The 15,364-nt window shown below is 42.7% G+C and overlaps 2 long non-coding RNA genes and 1 pseudogene across 6 annotated transcripts; 1 reads left to right on the forward strand and 2 right to left on the reverse strand.

The window, feature by feature from the left end:
- Positions 1-1,888: 1,888 nt before the first annotated feature.
- Positions 1,889-7,510, reverse strand: LOC115175648 (28S ribosomal protein S18b, mitochondrial-like; annotated as a pseudogene).
- A 160-nt stretch (positions 7,511-7,670) lies between these two features.
- LOC115175650 (uncharacterized) lies at positions 7,671-9,245 on the forward strand. Its single transcript, XR_003872078.1, has 2 exons — positions 7,671-7,801; positions 7,998-9,245. It is a non-coding gene; the product is annotated as an uncharacterized LOC115175650 (long non-coding RNA).
- A 2,502-nt stretch (positions 9,246-11,747) lies between these two features.
- LOC115175649 (uncharacterized) lies at positions 11,748-15,195 on the reverse strand. 5 transcript variants are annotated; one of them, XR_003872077.1, is made up of 7 exons: positions 14,902-15,195; positions 14,604-14,690; positions 14,309-14,406; positions 14,026-14,094; positions 13,807-13,873; positions 12,233-12,317; positions 11,748-11,925 (listed from the first exon to the last, which is right to left on the reverse strand). It is a non-coding gene; the product is annotated as an uncharacterized LOC115175649 (long non-coding RNA). The 5 variants fall into 5 exon arrangements; XR_003872075.1 differs by lacking the exons at positions 11,748-11,925; positions 12,233-12,317 and having other exon boundaries at positions 13,680-13,873; positions 15,064-15,190; XR_003872074.1 differs by lacking the exons at positions 11,748-11,925; positions 12,233-12,317 and having other exon boundaries at positions 13,680-13,873; positions 14,995-15,190.
- Positions 15,196-15,364: the final 169 nt, after the last annotated feature.

Below are 15,364 nucleotides of genomic sequence, written 5' to 3' on the forward strand. Positions count from 1 at the left end.
TGTCTTTATTGTACAACTTGTCTCTGAATATTAAACATAGATATAGAACAGATTAGACATCAGCTCATGTACATGAGTAATCTAAATCACTTATCAGGCATCCTGTTGTAGTCACTTTACCTCTACACATACATATATACACATACAGTAGAAGTCGGAAGTTTCCATACACCTTAGCCAAATACATTTAAACTCAGTTTCAAAATTCCCTGTCTTAAGTCAGTTAGGATGACCACTTTATTTTAATGTGAAATGTCAATAATATTGTGATTTATTTCAGCTTTTATTTCTTTCATCACATTCTCAGTGGGTCAGAAGTTTAGACACTCAATTAGTATTCGGTAGCATTGCCTTTAAATTGTTAAACTTGGGTCAAACATTTCAGGTAGCCTTCCCACAATAAGTTGGGTGAATTTTGGCCCATTCCTCCTGACAGAGCTGGTGTAATAGTCGGGTTTGTAGGCCTCCTTGCTCTCACACGCTTTTTCAGTTATGCCCACAAATTTTCTATAGGATTGAGGTCAAGGCTTTGATGGCCACTCCAATACCTTGACTATTTTGTCCTTAAGCCATTTTGCCACAACTTTGGAAGTATGCTTGGGGTCATTGTCCATTTGGAAGACCCATTTGTGACCAAGCTTTAACTTTCTGACTGACGTCTTGAGATGTTGCTTCAATATATCCACATAATTTTCCTCCCTCATGATGCCATCTATTTTGTGAATTGCACCAGTCCCTCCTGCAGCAAAGCACCCCCACAACATGATGCTGCCACCCCTGTGCTTCACGGTTGGGATGGTATTCTTCGTCTTGCAAGCGTCCCCCTTTTTCCTCCAAACATGGTCATTATGGCCAAACAGTTCTATTTTTTTTTCATCAGACCAAAAAAGTACGATCTTTGTCCCCATGTGCAGTTGCAAACCGTAGTCTGGCTTTTTTAATGGAGGTTTTGGAGCAGTGGCTTCTTCCTCGCTGAGCGGCCTTTCAGGTTATATCGATATAAGACTCGTTTTACTGTGGATATAGATACTTTTGTACCTGTTTCCTCCAGCATCTTCACAAGGTCCTTTGCTGTTCTGGGATTGATTTGCACTTTTCGCACCAAAGTACGTTAATCTCTAGGAGACAAAATGCATCTCCTTCCTGAGCGGTATGATGGCTGCGTGGTCCATGGGGTATATACTTGTGTACTATTGTTTGTACAGATGAAAGTGGTTTGGAAATTGCTCCCAAGGATGAACCAGACTTGTGGAGGTCTACAAAAAAAAATTGAGGTCTTGGCTGATTTCTTTTGATTTTCCCATGATGTCAAGCAAAGAGGCACTGAGTTTGAAGGTAGGCCTTGAAATACATCCACAGGTACATCTCCAATTGACTCAAATTGTCAATTAGCCTATCAGAAGCTTCTAAAGCCATGACATTTTCTGTAATTTTCCAAGCTGTTTAAAGGCACAGTCAACTTACTGTATGTAAACTTCTGACCCACTGGAATTGTGATAGTGAATTATAAGTTAAATAATCTGTCTGTAAACAATTGTTGAAAAATTACTTGTCATGCAAGTAGATAAGCATTTCACTGTTAGTCTACACCGGTTGTTTACAAAGTATGTGACAAATACAATTAGATTAAGTTGTAGCCTGTGAGGAGAAGGGGCTGGAATAAATCAGTGATCTGTGACATGTTTTAGCAAAACTCAACCAAAAGCAATAAAAACAATATTGCCATGAAAACAATGTTTTAAAGCTGCAATATGTAACTTTTAGTGCGACCCCGACCAAATTCACAGAAATGTGAGTTGTAGATCTGTCACTCGTGGAAAGCAAGTCCAAGAAGCAGTAATATGTTCCGTGCACTATTTCTATGCTTAAGTTTACTTTTAGCGTCTTGTTTTTGTACACCATCTGAAAATACACATATTTTGGGTTATGGAAAAGATTTCACACTGCGGTTTAGATGGTACAATGATTCTTTACACTATACTTGCTTGTTTGTTTTGTCACAAACTGAAATTGGACAAACTATTAGAATTTTAGCAACCAGGAAATGGCAGAGCGATTTCTGCATGCATCTTTAAAACTTGCTCTACTACTTCCAGAAAGCCCAAATGAAATCACCAAAAATAATTTCACCATGATTCCTCTGGTAGGCCCTAGTCTATGTCAAATAGGCCTCGTTGGTCTTCTTGACTTCAGTCTCGTGTGGCTGTATGGTACCACCTGTACCAAGGGGTCATGGTGGGGGGAGGAGGGGCCGAGCCAACTGAGTCATAGGAGTTGGAATAGTCCTCCCCTGTGAAGTCCACATGAGGAACCTGGAAGGGTAGTAGCCCTGGAAATATGGACAATATGTATGCACTGTAGAGAACTGCAGTTTCTCTTTTGGTGGCATTGTTGAACCGCTGCACTGGTCACAAAAAAATTAATTCTTCATTACTGTACTGCTCCAGCATTCTGCTCCTTAGTCACAGAGGCTGAACTTACCCTGGTCTCTAGCAATGCCAATCGCCTGATTGAGTTACTTTTTCTGTTTCTGACACTCCTGGATAAAAATGTAGAATAACATAGATTTGGCACTTTAGTTACCTCACAAAAAGTGTTGGTCTTGAACCAGATGTTACTTTATGCAGGACTGTTTTCATCACTTAAACACCTATTGGAAGCCTCTCAGATTCCTGGCTGTGTCAACTGTAAATTCATCATTCATCAAATCAAAGACAACTTATTTCGATGAAACCAGCAAGCATTTAGATAACACCTGCTGAATTCAGCATGGTTGATTCAGATTCATTCATAGAATTGTATACACATTACATAAATAGAAACCATCTTACCTGTCCATGTGGGATCATACACAACGCCTGTATATGGGCTGATAAACTGTTGCTGCAGCTTCACATTCTGCAAAAAGACAATGGTCCATTGCTTACCAAACATAACATTGAATAGCTTGTTAAATCACCCTAACGAAATCAAAGGTAATACCATCTAATTTTCCATCTCTCATAATGATTGTGTGTGTATATTCCATAAGTCAATGTGAGAGACCAAACCTGATAGTGGATGATGACGTTGGGGTCTCGACAAATTGGATGGGGGTTCCCACATATCTTGTCTCATCTCTGATCAAAACAAAACAGAAATAGTGATTAGAGGTTTTTAGTTTTTTTTTCACCTTTATTTAACCAGGTAGGCCAGTTGAGAACAAGTTCTTATTTATAACTGCGACCTGGCCAAGACAAAGCAAAGCAGTGCAACACAAACAACACAGAGTTACACTTGGAATAAACAAACGTATAGTCAATAACACAATAGAAAAATCTATATACAGTGTGTGCAAATGTAAGATTAGGGAGGTAGGGCAATAAATAGGCCATAGTGGCAAAATAATTACAATTTAGCATTAACACTGGAGTGATAGATGTAGAGATACTGGGGTGCAAAATAACAAAAATAAATAACATGGGGATGAGGTAGTTGGGTGGGCTATTTACATATGGGCTGTGTACAGGTGCAGTGATCAGTAAGCTGCTCTGACAGCTGATGCTTCAAGTTTATGAGGGAGATATAAGTCTCCCAGCTTCAATGATTTTTGCAATTCGTTCCAGTCATTGGCAGCAGAGAACTGCTGGCGGCCAAAGGAGGAGTTCGCTTTGGGGATGACGAGTGAAATATACCTGCTGGACCGCGTGCTACAGGTGGGTGTTGCTATGGTGACCAGTGAGCTGAGATAAGGCGGGGCTTTACCTAGCAAAGACTTATAGATGACCTGGAGCCAGTGGGTTTGGCGACGAATATGAAGCGAGGACCAGCCAACGAGAGCATACAGGTCGCAGTGGTGGGTAGTATATGGGGCTTTGGTGACAAAACGGATGGCACTGTGATAGACTACATCCAATTTGCTGAGTAGAGTGCTGGAGGCTATTTTGTAAATGACATCGCCGAAGTCAAGGATCGGTAGGATAGTAAATTTTACGAGGATATGTTTAGCAGCATGAGTGAAGGAGGCTTTGTTTTGCGAAATAGGAAGCCGATTCAAGATTACATTTTGGATTGGAGATGCTTAATGTGAGACTGGAGAGTTTACAGTCTAACCAGACACCTAGGTATTTGTAGTTGTCCACATATTCTACGTCAGAACCGTCCAGAGTAGTGATGCTAGCGATCGGTTGAAAAGCATGCATTTAGTTTTACTTGCATTTAAGAGCAGTTGGAGGCCACGGAAGGAGAGTTGTATGACATTGAAGCTTGTCTGGAGGTTTGTTAACACAGTGTCCAAAGAAGGGCCAGAAGTATACAGAATGGTGTCGTCTGCATAGAGGTGGATCATAGAATCACCAGCAACAAGAGCGACATCATTGATATATAGAGAAAAGAGTCGGCTCGAGAATTGAACCCTGTGGCACCTCCATAGAGACTGCCAGAGGTCCGGACTACAGGCCCTCCGATTTGACACACTGAACTCTATCAGAGAAGTAGTTGGTGAACCAGGCGAGGCAGTCATTTGAGAAACCAAGGCTGTTGAGTCTGCCGATAAGAATACGGTGATTGACAGAGTCGAAAGCCTTGGCCAGGTCGATGAAGACGGCTGCACAGTACTGTCTTTTATCGATGGCGGTTATGATATCGTTTAGGACCTTGAGCGTGGCTGAGATGCATCCATGACCAGCTCGGATCCAGATTGCATAGCGGAGAAGGTACGGTGAGATTCGAAATGGTCGGTGATCTGTTTGTTAACTTGGCTTTCAAAGACTTAGAAAGGCAGGGCAGAATGGATATAGATCTACAACAGTTTGGGTCTAGAGTGTCTCCCCCTTTCAAGAGGGGTATGACCGCGGCAGCTTTCCAATCTTTAGGGATCTCAGACGATACGAAAGAGAGGTTGAACAGGCTAGTAATAGGGGTTGCAACAATTGCGGTGGATAATTTTAGAAAGAGAGGGTCAAGATTGTCTAGCCGAGCTGATTTGTAGGGGTCCAGATTTTGCAGCTCTTTCAGAACATCTGGATTTTGGGGGGGGGGGGGGGGGCAACCAGGTGGAAAGCATGGCCAGCCGTAGAAAATTGCTTATTGAAATTCTCGATTATCGTGGATTTATCGGTGGTGACAGTGTTTCCTAGCCTAAGTGCAGTGGGCAGCTGGGAGGAGGTACTCTTATTCTCCATGGACTTTACAGTGTCCCAAAACATTTTGGAATTTGTGCTACAGGATGCAAATTTCTGTTTGAAAAAGCTAGCCTTTGCTTTCCTAACTGACTGAGTGAGTATATTGGTTCCTGACTTCCCTGAGAAGTTGCATATCACGGGGGCTGTTCGATGCTAATGCAGAACGCCACAGGATGTTTTTATGCTGGTCGAGGGCAGTCAGGTCTGGAGTGAAACAAGGGCTGTATCTGTTCTTAGTTCTACATTTTTTGAACGGGGCATGCTTATTTAAGATGGTGAGGAAAGCACTTTTAAAGAACAACCAGGCATCCTCTACTGACAGGATGAGATCAATATCCTTCCAGGATACCCAGGCCAGGTCGATTAGAAAGGCCTGCTCGCTGAAGTGTTTTAGGGAGCGTTTGACAGTGATGAGGGGTGGTCATTTGACCGCGGACCCATTACGGACGCAGGCAATAAGGCAGTGATCGCTGAGATCCTGGTTGAAGACAGCAGAGGTGTATTTAGAGGGCAGGTTGGTCAGGATGATATCTATGAAGGTGCCCGTGTTTACGGATTTGGGGTTGTACCTGGTAGGTTCTTTGATTATTTGTGTGAGATTCAGGGCATCTAGCTTAGATTGTAGGACGGCCGGGGTGTTAAGCATATCCCAGTTTAGGTCACCTAACAGTACGAACTCGTGTGACTGTCTGTCTGGTGGAGAATATAATAATAATAATAATAATATGGAGTTACACAGCCTAACACAGAGCAGACAGCATCATGGTAGACATCCTCTGATTATCTGTGCACTCTCCAAAAAAGCCTAGACAATAGCTCGGAGAGCTGCCACAAGTCTTCAGGTCTCAGGCAAGATTACAGAACCACTACTGTTACACCTACAATGCAGGTCTTGCATGTCTTCTGAGGGGGAATCGCTCCTTTCTGGTTCCTCCTGTAGTCAGACCACACTGGACTGGTTCCATAGCGCTCTATGTACTCTAGAGATAGGAGAGGTAGACAGACACAAAGTCAATGGTCACAGATATGGATGGATTAACAGTAATTAATTACACTCCATTGAGCATGCTTTCTAGTGCAGGAACAAGGAGTAGGCTTAATCTGGGTCCGATGAACCATTCCTTAGAAAACAGCAGAGCGCATAGAAAATACATACAATCTCTAATCGCCATACCTTTGCTCTCCAGGTAGCCCCATGGTCTGTCCTTGCAGCGGTTAAATTCTCCACTGCCACAGCAGCGTCACTGGGGAGTTCAGGTTATGCTGCAGTGCACAGAGAGAGGCTGGACTTCACACTTGGAAACACAGCCTGGGTCCAACGCATGACAGGTAACCTCTTTGGAAGATAGAAACCAAACAAATACAGTGACTGTCAGTCAAGTCATCAAGTGCAAAACTTGCAACTACAGTGTGCTGTACAGTACACAAGACAATGACGCTGATACATTTGCATAGACTATGGTTCTATGTGACACATATTACGGGGGTTGCATTGTGTAACCGATGTGAAATGGCTAGTTAGTTAGCAGTGGTGCACGCTAATAGCGTTTCAATCGGGTAACGTTAATCGCTCTGAGACCTGAAGTCGTTGTTTCCCTTGCTATTCAAGGGCCGCTGCTTTTGTGTCGTGATGGGTACCGATGCTTCGTGGGTGTCAGTTGTTGATGTGTGCAGAGGGTCCCTGGCTCAAGCCCAGGTTGGGGCGAGGAGAGGGACGGAAGCTAAACTGTTACAATTGGATGATGTACAGTGAAGATGCAATCTCCATACACAGTACACAAAGTCAGGTTGCATAGCGGAGTAACTTCTTAAATCTGTAACTTCGCTAGCTTTAACTGGCTAGTGTTTATTAACCGACGGTAACGTTAGCTCGGTCACTGTTTCGTGATCTGAAAATCTTGTAACGTATGTGTACAGCGGAAGTCCTAGCTTTCGCTTATCTGACGCACTATAGCAAATAATTGTCAAATACCTTATTCTGCCGAAAAATCTGTAAAAGTAGAGGATACACACGGCATAAAATTCTTCCAATACTTGGTATGGACGCTGCCATTTTGCCTTTCACAACTGAGGGTTGAAAGGTTACAGGTGAAAGGGCAGCATTATTTATTGTTGTGCATGGCCGAAGACTCTCCTTTTGGACTTCAATTCATTTATTTTATGAATTTTAGTTAACTATTAATTGTATAATTTTATATTAAACGCAAGGTTTTGATTGTGTCCGCGGGTGTGGCAGGCCACCCGATTTGCATCGCAGCCATTTTGTGGAAATATTATAATCGAAATTATTCCCAAATGTGATATTGTAACTCAATACAAGCACCATATTTTGTGAGTTAGCACTGGTACTCATTCAACTTTGTTTAGATAAGCAACAATAGACTTGGGACGTGAGGTAAATTGAAAAGAGAATATACAAAACGTGCAGCGTAATCTTTCTGTCCTAGTGGACAATGAAAGCACAGATGGAAAACTCTTTAATTAAGGTGTTCTACAACAGCGCGTCACCAAAAACTCAATGTTGTTACCATGAAAAACCCAGAAAATGCAAGCTGGAAGACGCGTATGACGTCAAAACCGTCAGAGGGTATAAATATCAAGCCCCTCCCCTTACCGTTCATTCCTGGATTTGTTCTGGGGTGAGTAACGTCGAAAGAAACACTGCTAGTTATTTATTTTTTTAACAAAAACGACTGCGCAATTATTCATTACTAGTTTTGCCTGCAGTTTGTTCGTTGGAATAGCTATATTTTAGATGCAGGCGTGTATGAACACACGAATAAAATAAGCGAATATTTTAAATGTGTTTTTCGTTTTGTGTGCTCTTTTTTTCAGGTATTGTGTCTCTGAAGAGTGGCCGCCGAGGAATTAGAGCACCCAATAAAAAAACGTTTTCTTCAATTAATTGACATTTCATTACTAGTTTTGCCTGCAGTTTGTTCGTTGGAATAGCTATATTTTAGCTGCCACAACCCCGCCCCAAACATTGTCAGTAGAATGGCCTGTACTGAAGAGCTCAGTGACTTTCAACGTGGCACCGTCATAGGATGCCACCTTTCCAACAAGTCAGTAAGTCAAATTTCTGCTCAGCTAGAGCTGCCCAGGTCAACTGTGAATGCTGTTATTGTGGAGTGGAAACGTCTAGGAGCAACAACGGCTGAGCCTCAAAGTAGTAAGCCACACAAGCTCACAGAACGGGACCGGCAAGTGCTGTAGCGTGAAGAAATTGTCTGTCCTCTGTTGTAACACACTACTGAGTTCCAAACTGTCTCTGAAAGCAACGTCAGCACAATTGTTTGTTGGGAGCTTAATGAATTGGGTTTCCATGGCCAAACAGCCGCACACAAGCCTAAGATCACCATGCGCAATGCCAAGCGACGGCTGGAGTGGTGTAAAGCCAGATAGACGGGGACTTTGAGGACTACAAACAGGTTCTGGAGACCCTGGTCCACAAGGTCAAAGAGTGACCTACCTACTGCAGAACTAGGGCTCTATTGGCACTCTATTCCCTGTACTGCACTATGGGCCCTGGTCAAATGTACTGCCTATGTAGGGAATAGGGTGCCATTTTGAAAAGACCCCAGGAGGAAATAGAAATGTAATGCAAAATAACCTACCACTGAAGCTGGCCATGTCATCAGTTCAGTGCTGGAGTGCATCTCGATAGTCTAAAGTGGCTTTGTTTCCTTGTCTCGCCTGATCGTTCACCACGTTAAGAGTATTGAGGATACACCCCTGGTGTACTGCAGTATCCTCTCGGCATATGAGATGCATACATTTTCATAAGTTCAATTTGCCACCTTGCCCCTCCACACAACTGTAGATCTGAAAAGAAAGGGTGTGATTTGGAATTCAGAATTTGACTGGACAAGTGGGCATGTGTCAGTCAGCCAGGTGACATTGGGACAGAAAGAAAGGGCAATATGCTGAAGTATTTCTATTGTAGAGGAAATGGCAATACATTACCACTGGATTCACACGTAGAAACCAAGCTCTTAACTAGGAATAAACATGTTGACACCTGTATGATCAAGTATTTACTACAGACAAAAAGGCAATTAAATAAATGGATTTTGCATCTTACAATGTTGTCTTTATTGTACAACTTGTCTCTGAATACAAATTAACAGTTTAGACAGATTTATCCCATTGATGGTCCATATTGTAGCATGTACTGTACATGATAATTCACTTATTCTGTTACACGCGTATCTCCGGGCTCCCAAGTGGCGCAGCATCTCAGTGCTAGAGGTGTCACTACAGACCCTGGTTTGATTCCAGGCTGTATCACAACCAGCCGTGATTGGGAGTCCCATAGGGCAGCGCACAATTGGTCCAGCGTGGTTAGGGTTTGTCCAGGGTAGGCTGTCATTGTAAATAAACATTTTTTCTTAACTGACTTCGCTAGTTAAAGATCAAATAAAAAATATCTACTTCAATTACCTTGTACCTTTGCATATTGACTCGGTACTGGTACCCCGTGGATATAGAAAAGTTATTGTTACTCACATTTATTCCTTGTTATTTTTTTTTATGCCTTGTTGGGAAGGGGGCTGTAAGTAAGCACATCACTGTTAGTCTACATATTGTTAGCGAAGCATGTGAGAGAATTTTCACCATGATTCCTCTGATATGCCCTAGTCTATGTCAAATAGGTCTTCTTGACTTGAGCCACTTCAGTCTCGTCTAGCTGCATGGTGTGGTACCACCTGTACCAAAGGGGTCACGGTGGGGGGAGGAGGGGTTGAACCAACTGCATTATGGGAGTTGGAATAGTCCTCCCCTGAGAAGTCCACATGAGGAACCTGGAAGGGTAGTAGCCCTGGAAATATGGACAATGTTTATGTATTGTAGAGAACTGCAGTTTCTATTTTGATGGCATTGTTGAACCGCTGCAATGGTCACAAAAATGTCATTCTTCATTACTGTACTTTTATTTTTTAAATTCACCTTTATTTAACCAGGTAAGCCAGTTGAGAACAAGTTCTCATTTACAACTGCGACCTGGCCAAGATAAAGCAAAGCAGTGCAACACAAACAACACATGGGATAAACAAACGTACAGTCAATAACACAATAGAAAAATCTATATACAGTGTGTGCAAATGTAGTAGGATAAGGGAGGTAGGGCAATAAATAGGCCATAGGCCATAGTGGTGAAATAATTACAATTTAGCATTAACACTGGAGTGATAGATGTGCAGAAGATGAATGTGCAAGTAGAGATACTGGGGTGCAAAGGAGCAAAAAAATATATAACAATATGGGGATGAGGTAGTTGGGTGGGCTATTTACAGATGGGCTATGTACAGGCGCAATGATCAGTATGCTGCTCTGACAGCTGATGCTTAAAGTTAGTGAGGGAGATATAAGACTCCAGCTTCAGTGATTTTTGCAATTCGTTCCAGTCATTGGCTGCAGAGAAGTGGAAGGAAAGGCGGCCAAAGGAGGAGTTGGCTTTGGGGATGACGAGTGAAATATACCTGCTGGAGCGCGTGCTACGGGTGGGTGTTGCTATGGTGACCAGAAGGCTGAGATAAGGCGGGGCTTTACCTAGCAAAGACTTATAGATGACCTGGAGCCAGTGGGTTTAGCGACGAATATGAAGCGAGGGCCAGCCAACGACAGCATACAGGTCGCAGTGGTGGGTAGTATATGGGGCTTCGGTGACAAAACGGATGGCACTGTGATAGCAAATTGGATGTAGTCTGAGTAGAGTGCTGGAGGCTATTTTGTAAATTACATCGCCGAAGTCAAGGATCAGTAGGATAATCAGTTTTACGAGGGTATGTTTGGCAGCATGAGTGAAGGAGGCTTTGTTGCGAAATAGGAAGCCGATTCTAGATTTAATTTTGGATTGGAGATGCTTAATGTGAGTCTGGAAAGAGAGTTTACAGTCTAACCAGACACCTAGGTATTTGTAGTTGTCCACATATTCTAAGTCAGAACCATCCAGAGTTACTATCACTATGCTTGACAGGCGGGCGGGTGTGGGCAGCGATCGGTTGAAGAGCATGCATTTAGTTTTACTTGCAGCGATCGGTTGAAGAGCATGCATTTAGTTTTACTTGCATTTAAGAGCAGTTGGAGGCCACAGAAGGAGTGTTGTATGGCATTGAAGCTTGTTTGGAGGTTTGTTAACACAGTGTCCAAAGAAGGGCCAGAAGTATACAGAATGGTGTCGTCTGCGTAGAGGTGGATCAGAGAATCACCAGCAGCAAGAGCGACATCAATGATATATACAGAGAAAAGAGTCGGCCCGAGAATTGAACCCTGTGGCACACCAATAGAGACTGCCAGAGGTCCGGACAACAGGCCCTCCGATTTGACACACTGAACTCTGTCTGAGAAGTAGTTGGTGAACCAGGCAAGGCAGTAATTTGAGAAACCAAGGCTGTTGAGTCTGCCGATAAGAATGCGGTGATTGACAGAGTTGAAAGCCTTGGCCAGGTCGATGAAGACGGCTGCACAGTATTGTCTTTTATCGATGGCGGTTATGATATTGTTTAGTACTTTGAGCATGGCTGAGGTGCACCCATGACCAGCTCGGAAACCAGATTGCATAGCGGAGAAGCTACGGTGGGATTCGAAATGGTCGGTGATCTGTTAACTTGGCTTTCGAAGACTTTAGAAAGGCAGGGTAGGATAGATATAGGTCTGTACTGCTCCAGCATTCTGCTCCTTAGTCACAGAGGCTGAACTTACCCTGGTCTCTAGCAATGCCAATCGCCTGATTGAGTTACTTTTTCTGTTTCTGACACTCCTGGATAAAAATGTAGAATAACAATATAAATGTGGCACTTTGGTTACCTCAAACCTCACAAAAAGTGTTGGTCTGGAACCAGATGTTACTTTATGCAGAAAGGTTTTCATCACTAAAACACCTATTGGCAGATTCTTGGCTGTGTCAACTGTGTAAATTCATCATTTATCAAATCAAAGACAACTTATTTCGATGAAACCAGCAAGTATTTTTCTTTTTACCCTTTATTTAACTAGGCAAGTCAGTTAAGAACAAATTCAAATTTTCAATGACGGCCTAGGAACAGGGGCAGAACGACAGATTTTACCTTGTCAGCTCGGGGATTTGATCTTGTAACCTTTCGGTTACAAGTCCAACGCTCTAACCACCTGCCGCCAAAATGTAGATAACACCTGCTGAAATCAGCATGGTTGATTCAGATTCATTCATAGAATTGTTTACACATTACATCAATTTAACACATACATTGCATTCGGAAAGCATTCAGACCCCTTGACTTCTTCCAAATTCTGTTCGTTTACAGCCTTATTCTAAAATTTACTAAATTGATTTTTTTTCTTCATCAATCTACACACAATCCACACCCCATAATGACAAAGCAAAAACATGTTTAGGGACATTTTTGCTAATTTATAAAAAAAATATATCACATTCACATAAGTATTCAGACCCTTTACTCTGTTGAAGCACCTTTGACTGCAATTACAGCCTCGAGCCTTCTTGGGTATGACGCTACAAGCTTGGCACACCTGTATTTGGGGAGTCTTTACCATTCTTCTCTACAGATCCTCTCCAGCTCTGTCAGGTTGGATGGGAGCGTCGCTGCACAGCTATTTTCAGGTCTCTCCAGAGATGTTAGATCGGGTTCAAGTCCGAGCTCTGGCTGGGCCACTCAAGGACATTCAGAGACTTGTCCCAAAGCCACTCCTGCGTTGTCTTGGCTGGGTGCTTAGGGTCGTTGTCCTGTTGGAAGGTGAAACTTCACCCCAGTCTGAGGTCCTGAGAGCTCTGGAGCAGGTTTTCATTAAGGATCTCTCTGTACTTTGCGCCGTTCATCTTTGCCTCGATCCTGAATAGTCTCCTTGTCCCTGCTGCTGAAAAACATCCCCACAACAGGATGCTGCCACCACCATGCTTCACCGTAGGGATGGTGCCAGGTTTCCTCCAGACATGATGCTTGGCATTCAAGCCAAAGAGTTCAATCTTGGTTTCATTAGACCAGATAATCTTGTTTTTTATGGTCTGAGAGTCTTTAGGAGCCTTTTGGCAAACTCCAAGCGGGCTGTCATGTGCATTTTACTGAGGAGTGGCTTCTGTCTGTCCACTCTACCATTAAGCCCTGATTGGTGGAGTGCTGCAGAGATGGTTGTCCTTCTGGAAAGTTCTCCCATCTCCACAGAGGAATTCTTGAGCTCTGTCAGAGTGACCATCGGGTTCTTAGTCATCTCCCCGACCAAGGCCCTTCTCCTCCGATTGCTCAGTTTGGCCGGCCGGCCTCATGGCTTGGTTTTTGCTCTGTCAACTGTGGGACCTTATATAGACAGGTGTATGCCTTTCAAAATCATGTCCAATCAATTGAAATTACCACAGGTGAACTCCAATCAAGTTGCTGAAACATCTCAAGGATGATCAATGGAAACACGATGCACCTGTGCTCAATTTCAAGTCTCATAGCAAAGGGTCTGAATACTTATGTAATTAAGGTATCAGTTTTTTTATTTTTAATACATTTGCAGAATTTTTTTTTTTTTTTTTTAATGTTTTTTCTTTGTCATTAAGAGGTATTTAGTTTTTAAATCCGTTTTAGAATAAGGCTGTAACATAACAAAATGTGGAACAAGTCAACGGGTACGAATACTTTCCGTAGGTACTGTATCTTACCTGTCCGTGTGGGGTCATACACAACGCCTGTATATGGGCTGATAAACTGTTGCTGCAGCTTCACATTCTGCAAAAAGACAATGGTCCATTGCTTACCAAACATAACATTGAATAGCTTGTTAAATCAACCTAATGAAATCAAAGGTAATACCATCTAATTTTCCATCTCTCATAATGATTGTGTGTGTATATTCCATAAGTCAATGTGAGAGACCAAACCTGATAGTGGATGATGACGTTGGGGTCTCGACAAATTGGATGGGGGTTCCCACATATCTTGTCTCATCTCTGATCAAAACAGAAATAGTGATTAGAGGTTGCAGTCACGTGTCTGTCTGGTGGAGAATATAATAATAATATGGAGTTACACAGCCTAACACAGAGCAGACAGCATCATGGTAGACATCCTCTGATCATCTGTGCACTCTCCAAAGCCTGGAAAATAGCTCAGAGAGTCTCCAGGTTTCAGGCAAGATTACAGAACCATCTCTGTTACACCTACAATGCAGGTCTTGTGTGTCTTCTGAAGGGGGGATCCCTCATTTGTGGTTCCTCCTGTAGTCAGACCACACTGGACTTATCCATAGCGCTCTATGTACTCTAGTGATAGGAGAGGTAGACAGACACAAAGTCAATGGCCACAGATATGGATGGATTAACAGTATTTAAATTACACTCTAATGAGCATGCTTTTTAGTGCAGGAACCAGGAGTAGGCTTAATCTGGTTCCGAGGAACCATCCCTTAGAAAAAACAGCAGAGTGCATAGAGTAGAAATTCTAACTCTAATCTCCATACCTTTGCTCTGTAAGTGGCAAGAGCCCCCACTGCATCACTGGGGATATCAGGTGAGGCTGCAGTGCACAGACAGGCTAGACTGCACACCTGGAAACACAGTGACTGTCAGTTATTTTTTACCTAACCTTAATTTATCTCTGCCAGTCAAGTGTGAAATTTGCAAATACAGTGTAGTGTACACAAGACAATGATGCTGATACGTTTTCATAGACTATGGTTCTATGTGAAACATATTACTGGGGTTGCATTGGATGATGTACAGTGAAGATAAAATATGCACAATGTATATAGTAAGTACCGGTATGTATTTAGCTATGTTGCTAGCTAGCTAGCTCTGTAACTTCGCTAGCTGTAGCTGGCTAGTGTTTATTAGCCGACGGTTACGCATTACTTTAGCTCGGTCACTGTTTCGTGACGTATGTGTGCAGCAGACGTCCAAGCTTTCGCTTATCTGACGTACAGTAGACAATCATTGACAAATACCAGCTTCTGCCGAATATTCTGTGAAGTAAAGCGGACACACGGCATAAAATCCTTCCAATACTTGGTATGGACGCTGCCATTTTGCGTTTCACAACTGAGGGTTGAAAGGTTACAGGTGAAAGGGCAAAGCACATTTATTTTTGTGCATGGTCAAAGACTCTCCATTTGGACTCCAATTCATTTATTTTATGAATTTTAGTTAATTATTAATTTCATCATTTTAAATTAAACGGCAAGGTGTTGATAGTGTCCAAGGGTTTTTTTTTGTTGATAGTGTC

This window comes from Salmo trutta, chromosome 36 (genome assembly GCF_901001165.1).
Source record: "Salmo trutta chromosome 36, fSalTru1.1, whole genome shotgun sequence".
NCBI classification, from domain to species: domain Eukaryota; kingdom Metazoa; phylum Chordata; class Actinopteri; order Salmoniformes; family Salmonidae; genus Salmo; species Salmo trutta.